Here is a 15,221-nt window from a genome sequence, read left to right as displayed (position 1 = left end):
AGGTTTAATATATTTACATTGAGCAAATATAAGTTTTTAACAAAAAAGATAATTTGAAGGTAATTTCCACATTTCATGTTCCATATTTCCATAGCAATTTGTAAGCTAATTATAGGATTTATTTAAAAATAGTAATTCTGAGAGCACTATCAGAGTATGGCCTGAGAGAGAGACACAGATTTTGAATCTCCTCTAAATTCTGACAAAATATCTCCATGACTATAAATATTCAGAGGCAACGTCAACACTTTAACTTTGGAGACCTTTGTAAATGTGAGGCCGGGACCCAGTGGCGCCCTCTGCCCCTGCCCCATTACCCTCCCATATCCTGTGTCCCCACATAGACTGAGACCATGATGTGGGAACCTGGTCCAGGTGGCTTTGAGTCCCTCTGTGTGGCAGTGTGGAAGGTTTGGACCAGGAGGAAGCTCTTTCATTGAAGAGCTTCTTCTCATGGCAGTCACCACCCCATAGATGTCGCAGGTCCTGAAAAGCTGCTCTTTGTGGCATCTGGATGGGGCATGGGGACCTGGGAAGACCAGTGGCAATGACACAGGACTGGGCAAGTTCTGGGATGGACGGAATACTCTGCCAAGCCTTGAGCCTTAACACAGTCCCATGAGGTCACTACCATGATGGTTATCATCTTTACTGCACAACTAAGGAAAGAGAAGAAAGGTTAGAAATTTGTCCAGGGACATAGGGCAAAGGTATGGACTCAGCAGCATCGTGGCAGTGGCCACACCAGTAGCCGCGGCAGGTGCTATGGTGCCTCTCAGAGGGGAGAGCCATGGCCAAGTTTTAGTTTCCAAACTGGAAGATGGAGGCGTTTAGCAACTTCCTTTGAGGCTTACATATTGAAGCTTTGTGCTTCCCTTTGCAACAGATCTTGGCTAAAATTCATGTATCCCTGCATGTACCACCACTTGGGCACATATCTGCACACACACACAACCACACACACACGCACGCACACAGACACACACATGCACACACACACGCACATCACTTAGCTTGGGGATAGTGTTGAGCACAATTCAGGGATCTTGCTTTTTTATTTTTTTGTACTAAGGTGCCATAACCTTGACAAATTATTTTATTGAGTTTAGTATATTTGATCAAGCACAACCAAACCCAAGAAGATGAATTATTAAAATGGAGGTTTACCTTCTATCGTTTAGGGCTATTGTTTGACAGTCAGAGTGCATCCAAGTCAGGGCTCTGCCAGAAATGAAGCACGGAGGAGCCACCAGTTAGTATTTTCTTGCAAAGGATACCAGTTCTTTACCATCCCTGCAGCAATCTCTCTCATCTCAGCTTCCTGCCAAGGTTTCAGATCTCAGGGAGACACAGGCTCCTTGGCACGCGCAGATAATCACAGAGCCAACTTTGGAAGTCATGGATTGCTGAGCTGGTCTTGCATAGGGCAGGCATTTGCCTTTGGCTGAGTGGCATGAAAGATGTTCGTGGGCAAGCAGTGGGCCGAGCGCTGTGTGTGTGAACATACCGTGTCCATGTTCTTCCTCGCTGCGTGCTCCACCTCTGGCTAGGATCAGGTTTGCCCTGAGTCAGCAGGAGCTGGAGCGTGACACCCGCATGTTTCAGGGATGGCCAACAGTGTCTGTTCCAGTGGGTTCATGGCGTCTCCTTGAGCTGAGAAGACCAGGGGCAGATCCATGTCCACATTCCCCATTGGATGTCAGGCCAAGGGCAGGATTGGGCAGACGGCACCATGCCCTTGTGTGCAAGTCATGGGTGCGGCCAGCACATGGCGCCATCCTGCTGTGTCCTGGAGTGCTCCCATTCTTCCCTGCTACTGTACATCCGTGCTTCTCACGAACCTTTGCCCGCCACTGTCCACCTGGCAAGCCTCTTTGGGAGAGTTTCTGGAAGGATCCTCTCCCCTCCTCACAGTGCGGTTCCTCCCACAAACCGGCCTCGTCACCCCTGCTGCCCATCGCTCATGCCCCTCCCAGCTGCCTCCTTGAGCTCCTGGCGCCCATCGTGAGCCTTCTGTTCACACGCCCTCCTTTCCGTTCCTCTCCCGCCCCATCTCACACTCCCACTCCTCCCCTTGCTCGCTCAGCCTAAATCTACTCAGCCCTCGTGCATCACAGTCCATCCGTGAGTGAGTCTATGTTTTCTAAATGATTTGCTTGTGAAAGTCCTGGTTTCCTGGTTTTCCAGCCCCGATCTCTTCCTCTCAGGGCTCAGCCATCGTGCATCGCAGTCCATCTGTGAGTGAGTCTATGTTTTCTCAATGACTTGCTTGTGAAAGTCCTGGTTTCCTGGTTTCCTGGTTTCCTGGTTTTCCAGCCCTGATCGCTTCATCTCAGGGCTTTACATGGGTCTTGGTGCTGAGGATTCCCACCGGGATTCCTTGTCCTTGATGCGACACCTCTCCTTGGAGAGCCTGATTCCTGGGTGGAGGTGCCTGCCTGGCCCCTCCACTGGGCGTCTCATAGGAACCCCAGACTCCACAAGACTCAACCTGCTTTTGGTCCCTTCAATCTGTCCCGCCCCCAGCCTTCCAGTCTCTGTAAATGGCACCACGTCCTACTCCTCTGCTGGCGCCCACATGCTAGGACATGCCCTCAGCTCCTCTCTGTCTATCCCCAACACATCAAGCCCCCTCTCTGCGACCTTCACACTATGTCTGTGGTCTACAGGTTAGGTCTAGAGGGTGGGGTCTGCTTGTTCCCTGTCCTGTCCCTGTGGCCCTGGTGTTGCCTCCTGACCATGCGCCTGTGTCGGCTGAATGAGCGAGTCCAGCCTCTTCTCTCCAGCACCAGCCTCCCCTCCTTGCAGGAATCTCCTATGTGGTCACTGACAGTGGATCCAGAAGCCCCGTCTCTGCCTAGTGTCCTTCCCTGGCTTCTTGTTGCTTGGCAGGTGAAATCCCAGCTGGTCACCTTGCCTGGTGTGAGGCCCAGCTGCGCCTTCTTCCCCATACCCTGCGCCTGGTGTCTGTCCTTTAGTATGCCCTGTGCTCCCCCGCCTCAGAACTTTCCTGGGGCTCTGTCCATGGCTCTGTCTGTGGCCAGCTCTTCCTCCCCAGGCTGAGCTTATCATCACCTGCTCAGGAGGCTCCCTGAGCTCTCTCTGGAAGCGGTACCTCCCTCCTCCCCCTCCACAGTCATTCTCCATCACCTCCCCGCCAGTTCCCTTCATGAGCACTTAGGGCCTGACCTATCTGTGTAGTGGACAAGTGCCATCTCCCTCACTTGAGGTAAGCCCCATCGAGTCAAGGACTGGATCGGGGCAGCTTGCACGCTCAGGGCACGGGGCCAGCAGACATCAGCTGGATGGGCGAGGTTGGGACTGGGCCTCCGGTTCTCTGTAAGGCACGTAGTGGACATGAAGAGGATGACGGCCCAATGATTAATGGGGATCTGACTGAGATAGAAGCTGCTGCCCCTGCCCTGCCCTTGGGACAGTGCAAAGGCGGAGAGCGAATTGTGGGTTGAGGAATTATGCACTGAACCTGTGCACGTTCTAGTGCAGAAGGATCTCGCTCCTGGGGCTGAGCTCTCTGAGGCTAGCTCTCTGACTCTGTTATCTTGGCCGTGGCTTCCCTGCCTGCTACTGAGGATATCCAGCTGATGTCTGCTGGGGGCGAGGGAGGCAGAGGATGGTGGACTCAGGTGTCATCTGGAGCCTGTGAGCAGAGTCCCCCAAGATGACAGACACTCTCTTTCCTGGCCTTGGCTGGACTCCAGCTTTAGAAGGCTGGGGAGGGCTGCTGTAGACATGGCCGGGGTCCTCCCAGCAACTGTTGCAGCCTAGGAGCAGGGGGTCGAGGGAGGCAGGGGATGGAGTGAGAGTGAGGGTGGCAGAATTTCACCCTGACCTGGAGTCAGGAAGACTGATGAGAGAAAATGTGTGGACAAGGGTCATGCCTGGCCCCGGGCAGCCCGGAAGCCATCAGGAGAGTTCTGGCACAGATAGAGACTGGGAGAAGTAAGCTGCACGGGCAGACGGGGGCACGGGGCGACCTGTGCAGGGCGGGGACCACGCTTGGCACCCATCTGCTCCTGCCTCTCCCCACTCAGCCTGGAGCTGTCTCAAGATGCTTGCAGCTTTGATCTGAGTGGAGACAGATGCTGCCCATCGGGGACACAGACCCATCCCCGTTGTCCGTTAGTGCCAGTCCCTGGGCTCTGGGTGAGCAATGGCATGTGAAGTTGAAGCTGGCTTGCCCCTTTCATTTCTCTCTTAACTCATGAAAATGTATTTCAAGGGCTGCATCTCTGCAAGGAAACTGGAAATGTGGGAGATGAGCAGTCTGTGCGTGTTCGCCAGCGAGTCCCTGGAGACCCAGCTGACCTCCCCAGGGCAGAGCCAGAGAGCCTGTGGGGGCCTTGCCTGGCCCACATCACAGAGTGGACCTAGCTCCCCAGTGAGGAAATGGGTGGCAGGGGCTCAGGATCGGCCTGCCTGTGTGCTAGCTCTCCCACAGGCCCCAGAGGAGGAGTCTCCTTCTTGTTGTCTTGCCTGAGATGGAAGCTGTATGAGTCAGGCTTCTCTGGAGATGAACCAATTGGATATAGATATGGAGAAAGAGAGGGAGAGTTCTAGAGAGATTACAAGGAATTGGCTCATGTAATTGTGGGGCTGGCAAGTCCAAAACGTGGTACTCAGCAGGCTGGAGACCCAGGGATGAACTGATGAGACTGCAGGGAGAACCCCTCCTCTTTGGGGGAGCCTCCATCTTTACCATCACCTGATTGGACAAGGCCCACTCACACTCCAGACTCTGCTGGTTTAAATGTTAATCACATCTTGGCCAGGTGCAGTGGCACATAATTCCAGCGCTTTGGGAAGCTGAGGCAGGCAGATTGCCTGAGTCCAGGAGTTCAAGACCAGCCTGGGCAATGTGGCAAAACCCTATCTCCAGAAACAAAAGAAGTTAATCACATCTGAAGAGTCCTTTCATAGCAACATTGAGACTAGTGTTTAACCAAATGTCTGGGTACCATGGTTTAGCCAAGCTGACACAAAAATTAACCATCACAGGATCACACCCCACCGGGACCAAGAATGTGGGAGAATCCTGGGGCTCCCCTAGGGTGGTGGGAGATGCACTATCCTGTGTCCTGAGAGGAAGGCACCCTCCTCCCTTCTGGGATCTCAGCCACACTCGGGGCTGGTTTGCTTTCACCATCACAGTGTCTGCTTTGAGGGTGAATCTTCAAGGACAGGGATGAGGATGGGTGCGGGGTGGTGAAGGCGCTAGGCTGCAGAGGCAGGGGGTGAGAAGACAGTGTGGAGTGTGAACCCCCGTAGGTCTGGCCCCTTCCTGGGCCTCAGTTTCCTTTCCTGAACAAAAGCATCATGGCACGACTTTCTTTGGCATCTCGTAAGTAGGGCCAGGGGAGCTGCTGAACAGCCTGCGATGTCCAGGACAATGAAGAGGTTTTTGGCCCCAAACATCAGTGGTGCTGAGCAGAGCAACCCTGATTTAGCGACTCCTTGTTGGTCCTGGCTCCCAGTGTGTTGGGGACATGACGCGGGCGACTCTGCTGTGGGCTCGCAGGCTCTGCTGGTTCCACGGACAGAAATAAAGTGGACCTTCATGCTGCTGGAACTCGGGCGGTTGTGCTGCAATGCACCCTCCTCCTTTTCAAGCGGCGACCTTGAAGGCTGGCTTGGGGCCGTTGTGAAGGCAATGGGAGCCGGGGTGCTGAGGTGGAGCCCCAGGGAGCCTGCCAGAAGGAAGCAGAGGAGAATTTGGCCGTTAGGCTGCCGAGAGACCGAGGAGGAAATGGGGAGAAATGGAAAGGCACCCGTAGGACTCATCAGGGAGGTGGAGGAGAAGGAAGTCACTTTGGAGAGGGTACATGGTAGGCATTTGAATAGGAGCTCATGTTGTTGGAAACTTTCTCCAACAGCTCAGCCTGAACTGGTCCAGGGTCTCCATGAACCTCCTCTCCCCAGCTCCTGGCCTCCAGGGTCCTGTGTGGGCCCCTGAACCCACCTGCCACTGTGCCCTGCAGCTCCCGTGACCCAGGGGCTGGCGTGGAGGAGCAGGTGGGCCCTCCTAGCACCTGCCACACACTGGCTCCCGTAGCTTGAAATATTAATACTCTATTGACCTGAGTTTCTTTTGGCATCTCAAATTAATTTCATTTTATTTGGACCATGATGGAGTTTAACATAAGATAAAAGCAAACCTTTGCCAACTTCAGACAGTTTAATAACCAAAATATTTGATTAAAAATTTTAATAGTTTGGAATGATGGAACGTGTAGGGTCGGGACAAATTAAGCCTCTACCATTCACATTGATGTACATTTTTCTGCCTGGAATGGGGAAATCTATTGTCTTACTACTTTTCCAAGGGAACCAGGAAAAAAATTAAACTCTTTAAAACAAGGTTTTCTTACAAAATGAACCTCCATTCTGACAGCGTGGATCTTCTTTATTTACTGGGAGTCACAGGTGTGCAGGGAGGTGAGTTCTCAGTCTCCACTGCCCCGCGCGGGATCTACGTGTTGGTTTCCTGGGGCTGCTAACAGATGCCACAAACCGAGGGGCTTACAGCAACAGGAATGTATTCTCTCACTGTTTCAGAAGGCAGAGGTCCAAAGTCCAGGCATCCTCAGGGCCATGTTCCCTTGGAGGCTCCGGGGAGAGTCCTTCCTTGTTTCCTGGAGTTTCTGGTGGCTGTGGCCACATTGCCCCAACCTCTGTCTCTGTCTTCGTGGCCTTCTGCCCCTTGTGTGTCTCCCCTGTGTTTCCTGGAAGGACACTCATCCGTGGACTTAGGGCCCACCTGGGCAATCCAGGATAACCTCATCTTGAGATCCTTCGCTTAATTACATCCATAAAATAAGGCCACATTTTCCAAAGAAGGTCATAGCCACAAGTACCAGGGATTAGGACTTGGACATATCTTTTGGGGGCCATTATATTTCAACTCCTTAAAAGCCTCATATCAACCTGGGAGGAGGGTGATGATTCAAGAAGCTGAGTGTCTCCGGCCCATTGAGAAGGAAGCATGACCAGATTTGGGTTCCTGTGCTGGCACTGTGGTGGAAAGAGCACCCCTGATCCTGGCTGGTGGGGAGGGCAGGGGGTGGTATGGACCAGATGTTTATGTTCCCCCAAAATTCATATTTGGGAGTCATAACCCCCAATGTGATGCTATTAGAAGGTGGGGCTGGTGATTAGGAGGTGATTAAGGTTAGATGAGGTCATGAGGATGGGCCCCCATGATGGGATTAGTGCCCTTATAAGAAGAGACACAAAAGAACTTGTTTACTGCTCCCCTACCCCTGCCCTATGCCATGCAAGGACACAGTGAGCAGGTGGCCGTCTGCAAGCCAAGAGAGAGCCCTCACCAGGAACTGACTGTGAGGAAGAAATGTTTAAGCAGCTAGTTTCTCGTATTTTGTTATGACAGTCCAAACTAAGATAGTGAGGTCAGCTTTTAGGAAGTTAGCACAGATGTCTTGATCACTCTCCAATCCTCCTTATGTTTATCTATCTATCTATCTATCTATCTATCTATCTATCTATCTGTCTATTTATCATCTATCTGTCATCTCTATCATCAATCTATCCTCTTTCAATCTGTCATATATTTATCTTCTATTATCTATCATCTATCTCTCTATCTTCTATCATCTATCTATCTTCTGTTATCTATCATCTATCTATCAACTTCTATCTATCTATATATCATCTACCTATCTATCTACTATCATCTACCTATCTTTATATCTTTTATCTATCATCTGTCTACATATTATCTGTCATCTATCTATTATCTATCTATCATCTATCTGTCTATCTGTCATGTGTTTATCTATTATCTATCTAGCTATCATCTCTATCTAGCTATCATCTATCTATCTATCTATCTATCTATCTATGTATCTATCCATCCATCCATTCATCCATCTATCTCAAGGGCTTGGAATGTATGTGTCTTTGAACGAGAGGTGTTCCTCTTCTAGGAATTTATTTATCCTAAGGAGCACTTCAAACAGGGATTGAGCTGCACACTCTGGATGCCAGCTGCAGTAGGGTCTTTAATACTGAAAAATAGGAAAAGATCATGTCTAAAACAGGGGACTGGTTACATAAATGAATTGGAACCATAGGATATTTACTAACATGAACTGATACTTGCTGACTGAAACCGTAGGCTGTTTACTGACATGCTGCATTGCTCCATGAAAAAAAGTTGGAAAGGAGAATAGAATATAGGGCACCAATTTTACAGACAGGGCTAGGCAGAGGAAGGGACCTGACAGAAGAGTCAGATGTTAACAGCCTCTAGTTCTCAGGATCACAGGAGATATTTGTAAAATGTATGTTTTCTCTGTTTTCTGTTTTTCTGCATCTTTCAGGAGGTGCTGATGAAGTCCTGGGATCCAGAGAAGTGGTTTTGGCCCCCAGAGAGCTCCTAGTGTAGCTGGAAAAAAAAAAACAGACACAAAAGACACATAGGCACCTATGTATAATGCCATGTGGTTGTCAGGAACAGACCATGGACAAAGTCATCGCGGCAGGCAAGGTTGGGCAGGATGTGGAGGCAGGTCCTTCCCAGCAGAGGAACAGCTGGGACAAAAGCCTGGCCGTGGGTGCAGTTGTGCTGCATTAGGATGCAAATGTCTGGCAGGCTGGGGTGCAGAGCGTATGTAGAGAGGAGAGCAGAGGGAGGCTGGGAGCTGGGTGAGGACAGAGACCACCATGGGGAACTGCTGAGTTCTTAAAAAATCTATAGTAGACTATAAAAATACTGTAAGTATAAATTTAGATGTACAACATGATATTTTGATACACATATAGACAGTAAAATGGTTATGATAGGCAAGCAAATTAACATATTATCTCACGTAGTTACCATTTTTTTTTTTTTTTTGGTGGCAAGAGCACCTAAAATCTACTCTTTTAGCAAAAATCCTGAGCGCAATGCAGTATTATGAAGTATCATCCTCAGTCTGTGCCCTGGCCCTCTAGAGCTGTTCAGCCTCTGTATCTGCTTCATATCCCTTGGCTCACATTTCTCCAGTTCCTTCCCCAACCCCACCATGGCCACTGTTTTATTTTCTGTCTCCTTTTTAAAAAAGGAGCCTCCTTTTTTTTTTTTTTTTTGAGACGGAGTCTCGCTCTGTCGCCCAGGCCGGAGTGCAGTGGCACGATCTTGGCTCACTGCAACCTCTGCCTCCTGGGTTCAAGTGATTCTACTGCCTCAGCCTCACAAGTAGCTGGGACTACAGGCGCCCACCACTACGCCCGGCCAATTTTTTATATTTTTAGTAGAGACAGGGTTTCACCGTGTTAGGCAGAATAGTCTCAATCTCCTGACCTCGTGATCTGTCCGCCTCAGTCTCCCAAACTGCTGGGATTACAGGTGTGAGCCACCGCGCCCGGCCGCCTTCTTTTTAAAAAAAGATTCCACGTGGATACTGAGGACGGCTTGTCTATGTCCCACAGTGGGGCTTGGTCTTCTCCTGGGGGGCCTTGGGAGCTATTGTGTTTTAAGTGGGGACATGACGAGCTGCAGCTGAGTTTCGGGAGCTCATGGGATGCCGTGGAGGATGGAGTGGTAGGAGATGACTCTGGAAGCTGAGGCACCAGATCAGAGGCCAGGGCAGTGAGTGCTCCAGAACCTTCCATCCCTGGCACTGGAACCACACATTGCTTGCCTATGATGCCATGCTCCCACCTTGGGGACAGGGGGCATTGTCATCTGAAATAAATTAAAACTCTCCTGGCTACTATTCCTGATGGAGGCCCCCATTTCCGTGGCGGCCCCTGACGCCGGCTGTCCTCGAGGAATAATCTGGGGTCCACTGGTGCCGCCGTGGCTGCTGTTGCATTTATTTATGTCTTCAGCGCTGTGGGGAGAAGTGGCACAGGCCTGGATTCCCCAGGGAGACAGTAAACTGTCAAGCTTGTGTTTATTATTATAACACGCATATTTGAAACTCCACAAATCTCAGATCCAGGGAGAGATGGAAATACGTTAGCCTCAAAACATACTTCAAAATACTTTGGTCTCAAAAAAACCTCTCAAGTCCAGCAAATGGGTTCAGGGACCCAGGGAACCCAAATTGCCCTCAGCCCTTGTTGAGAAAATCACTTTCTGGCGAGCGATCGAAGCCACTTACTGCACTTTATTATGTTGCCTGAGCAAGATGGGTTTGGGCAGAGAAGAAAGTACAAGAATGGAGTTTAATCAAACTGGAGCCTGGCCTTGGGAATAGCTGAAAAGTTAGCATTAAAACAACAGCTGCAGGTGAAGCTATTTTGCAGGCTGCATCACCGCACCCACCCCCTCTTCTGGCGGGCACTGTGGGAGGGTGGGGGCGGGGACAGCATCGGAGTGGTGAAAAGAGGTGTGATCAAAGCACAGCCAGGTTTCTGTTCCTGTTTTCTGGTCCCTTCCCTGTTGAGTTTCCAGGGGCCACACCAGAAGGTGTGGGGTTGCTCTGCTCTGCCTGAGAATCACCCTCCATATCCAGACCTGGAGGAATGCCCAGGGTTGTTGAGCTTTGCTGGAGAAAACTGGTAGCTTAGGATATGCATGGAGCTGAGCTGGGGTTCCGAGTACACGATCCCACTGCAGGGTCCTCCTCAGCGTGCTGACAATGTCTGCGTAGTGGGAGGGCCAGCCCCAGACTCAGATGCAGTGGAGGCTGCTGTGCCTGCTGAGGTTTTTTTCTTTTTTTTCTTTTTTTCCTGGTCCCTCCAGCCCCAACAGCCTGTCCTGGTGCAGTCCTTCCCTCTGACCTGGCTTGAAATTTCTCCCAGGCCAAGGCAGTGAGCCATGACCCCAATTCGATGTCAGGGGCAAGAATGAATTCTGGGTTCCAAGGCCTAACTATCTCGTCTTTCCAGTAGCCCAGGAAAGTGAACTGTGAAACTTCTTTAAAAGGGTCCAACTAAGCAAGCCCCTCCTATCTTCAGAGGCAGCCTGTGAATGTGAATGTGAATGTACGAAAGGAGATTTGCTTCTGCGGCATCCCAGGAGGCCATAGGGGCCGTATGGGTTCTCCTCTGGATAGGCCAATGGTTCCCTTATAGACACTGAAGGAGAAGCTAATAAGGTGAGCTTCTAACAGTTGGGGGTGGGAGTTTTCTTGGGGGAGAGAAAAAATTGTTTGAAAAAAACCTAAGTCATCCCTCCTTTTATACAATTAAAAAATTGTTATAGTAAAATAGGCTTCTTTTTAGTTTACAGTTCCATGAATTTTAACACATGTATAGACGCATGAAACTCCACCTTGGTTAGGGCACAGAACAGCCCCATCGTCCCACAAAGCCTCCTCATGCTACCCTCTGTGTCAGCACCTCCCCGTCATCCCACCCTTGGCCATCACTGATCTGTCCTTCATCACCATGGTTTTCTATTTTGGAGAATACCATACACATGGAATCATGTTGCATGTCTGTTGCTGTTTGAGATGGGGCTTCTTTCACTCAGCAAAATGCCTCTGAGATTCATCCAAGTTGTGGCTCAAGAGTTCCCTCCTTTTTGTTGCTGAGTAGAATTCCATTGTATGGACACATCCGTTTGTTTATGCATTCACCCGAAGGACCTTTGGCTTGTTTCTAGTTTCTGATGATTATAAGTAGAGCTACTCTAAATATCTGCATACAGGTCTTTGTGCAAACCTAAGTTTTTATTTCTCCAGGGACAATGCCTAGGAGAAAGATGACTGAGTCCTATGGTAAGTGTATCTTTAAGTTTATAAAAAAAGCCAAACTGTCTTACTGAATGACTATACCGTTTTGTATTCCCATGAATAATGATGAGAGCTCCAGTTGCTCCATGTCCTTGCTGCTATTTGATATTATCATATTTTGACTTTAGCCACTCTAAAGGTATGTGATTGCTATGTTTCAAATGTCTCCTTCAAAACTCATGTGGAAATTTAACTGTTATGGTAGAACTATTAAGAGGTGATTGGGTCATGAGAGCTCTTCTTTTATGAATGGATTGATGCCATTATTGTGGGAGTGGGTTCCTGATGGCAAGCTTGTTCATCCCACTCTGCCTGCTCTCCTATGTGTGCTCTTTTGTCCTTCTTCCTTCACCTCTGGGATGTGGGATGACACAGCATGAAGGCCCTCATCAGATGTTGGCTCCTTGATGTTAGACATTCCAGATTCAGAACTGTAAGAAAGAAATAAGTACCCAGTCTGTGATTTCTGTTATAGCAGCCAAAATGGGCTAAGGCAGTGGTGATGTCTCATTGTGATTTCAGTTTGCATTTTCCTAATAACTAATGGTGTTGAACTTCATTTCATGTGCTTATTTGCCATCCACACAACCTCTTTGGTGAAACACCTGTTTAAGCCTTTTGACCATTTAAAATTGAGTTGTTGAGTATTGAGAATTCTTCATATATTCTCAATATAAGGCTTTTGTTGGATATGTGATTTATGCATATTTCTCTCTTCATTCTTCTAATGGTGTCTTTGGAAGAGAAAACGTTTTTAATTTTGCCAAAATTTAATTTTTTGTTTGTTTGTTTGTTTTATGAATCATGCTTTTGGTGTCATGGCTAAGAACTCTTTGCCTAAACCTAAGTGGTAAAAATTTTCTCCTATGTTTTCTTCTAAAAGTTTACATTTTCCATTTTCCATTTAGATTTTTGATCCATTTGAGTTAATTTTTGTATAAAAGTGAGGTGTAGGTTAAGGGGTGTGTGTGTGTGTGTGTTTTGCCTATGGATGACCAATACCATTTGTTGAAAAGACCACCTTTCATTATTGATTTGCATGTGTACCTTTGTGAAAAGTCAGTGAGTTGTACTTGTGTGGTCCTGTTACATTGATCTACATGTCGGCCCACTGCTAATACCACCCAGTCTTGACTACTGTAGCTGAAACCCATTAAGCCTAAATATCTGTAGCCTAAATAAATATCTTCCTGTTTCCATTTTCCTTTTCAGATTTGTCTTAGCTACTCTACTTCCTTTTTTAACTAGTTTGTCTATGTCTTCAAAAATCCTACTGGATTTTTGTGGGAATTGAATTAAATTTATAGATCCATTTGGGGAAGATTGATATCTTTACTACATGAATCTTCCAAGCCATGAGCATGTTATGTCTCCATGTTTCGTTAAGTTTTTAGTTTCTTTCTTTTTTTGAGATTTTTGAGATGAAGTCTCGCTCTTGTCACCCAGGCTGGAGTGCAATGGCGCAATCTCAGCTCACTGCAACCTCCACCTCCCAGGTTCAAGCGATTTTCCTGCCTCAGCCTCCTGAGTAGCTGGGATTACAGGTGCGTGCCAACACGCCTGGCTAATTTTTGTATTTTTAGTAGAGATGGGGTTTCACCATGTTGGCCATACTGGTCTTGAGCTCCTGACTTCAGGTGATCCACCCACCTCGGCCTCCCAAAGTGCTGGGATTACAGGCATGAGCTACTGCGTCTGGCAGTTTTTAGTTTCTTTTATAAGCATCATTAGTTTTCATTATACAGATATTGTACATGTTTTGTTAGATTTTCAATTATCCTATATTTTTAGAGATTTGTAAGTGATATTAACTTTTAAATTCTGGTTTCCACATGTTCATTGCTGTTATGTAGAAGTATTATTGACTTCTTGTGTGCTGACCTTGCATCTTGCAACTTTGAAAAACTTATTCATTTGTTAGTTTTTTTGGGGGTATAGTCACAGTTCATTCTACAGAGACAATCATATCATCTGCAGATAGGTACTGTTTTATTTCTTCCTTTCCAATCTGTATGCATTTTATTTCTTTTTCTTGCCTTATTGCCCTACCTAGTATTTCCATAGAATGAAGAATAAGAGTTATAAAAGTGGGCATCCTTGCCTTGTTCCTGATCTTAGGAGAAAGCATTCAGTCGTTTTTAATATGATGCTAGCTATAAGTATTTTGCAAAATGTTCCTTATCAGGTCGAGGAAGTTCCCTTATGTTCCTACTTTGCCAAAAGTTTTTTTTCATAAGTGGATATTTTCTATCTAATGATTTTTCTGCATCAATTAATATATGAATTATTTTATTTAGAATGTTAATGTGATAGATTAAAAATCCATTGATGGAATTTTGAAGATTGAACTAGCCTTGCATTTCCAGGATATTCTTTTAACACATTGCTGGACTCAGTTTGCTAAAGTTATCTCAAAGAGTTTTGTATCTATATTAATGAGGAATATCGGTCTGTGGGTTTTTTTTTAATACTGCTGAGAAACAGTCTTTTATTGAGTAAAACACCTTGAAGGCCTCTTTGGATGTGAAAGTTGAATCTCTGCATCTATTTTTCAGGGCATGGTGGGGAGGACTGGATCATGTGCTGCCTAATTATAGGAGCAGAAATGGGGTGCAGGTTCATGGAGGTAATAGTAGTGGCGAAGATGCAGGTTGAAGTTGGGGCTGGAAGAGAAAAGAGAGTTAATGAATGAGAGGAGGGAGGGGGTTGTGAGGGAGAGAAGAACCCAGCTATGGGCTGGAAGCTGGAGTATCCCAGGAAGTGGTGCTACTGAGAGCTGGGTGTTTGGGCGAAGGTGCTCTTCATAACAGGAATGTATGGAATCAGGCTTCAGCCTGGTGCTGGGTGGGGCTGAGTGTCACTACCTCTGCACCCTCAGCACCAGTAGCAACATCACAGCACCCATAGCCTTGGGTGGGGGTGGGGGGGCCTTTGGATGCCAGGAACCAAGCAAAGAACCGAGCAAGAATGGGGGGCCCTGGAGTGCAACAGGCGTATTGCATGCCTGCTGGGAACTGCAAACAGGGATGGGGAATGCAGTGGGGCTAGGAAAACCTGCAGCCCCCACCAAGATAAAACAAACTCTTTCAAGAAGGAAAATGTGGAGTTTTCACATGTTGAGCCCGGATTTGGGTCTACATTTGTTTAACGATTGAAAGACAGGGTGACTCCATAAAACTGGAGGACTTTGGGGGAGATTTGGCAGCTCAGTGTGGGTTGTGGTGGTGGTGGTGGGGGGTGTCTTTTTTTAAATAAAGCATCCCGGGAGAGAATCTTCTCAACAGTCCCCTGACTGTGGTGGCTCCATCCCTTTCCTGCTTCCCTGTTCTTATTTTGTGGCACTTGCCACTTCTTGCACTTCATTATGTCTTTAGTTGTTTACTGCCTCTATCTCCCAGAATGTCAGCTTCACGAGGGCAGGACTCAGTCCCTGCTCTATCCTCAGAGCTTGGGGCAAGTTCCTGGCACATAGCAGATTGCCCATAAATATTTTTTGAGTAAATGCAGAAGTGAGCGTCT

Source organism: Pongo abelii, chromosome 1, assembly GCF_028885655.2.
Source record: "Pongo abelii isolate AG06213 chromosome 1, NHGRI_mPonAbe1-v2.0_pri, whole genome shotgun sequence".
In the NCBI taxonomy this organism is placed as follows: Eukaryota; Metazoa; Chordata; class Mammalia; order Primates; family Hominidae; genus Pongo; species Pongo abelii.
This window is presented reverse-complemented; position numbering follows the sequence as displayed.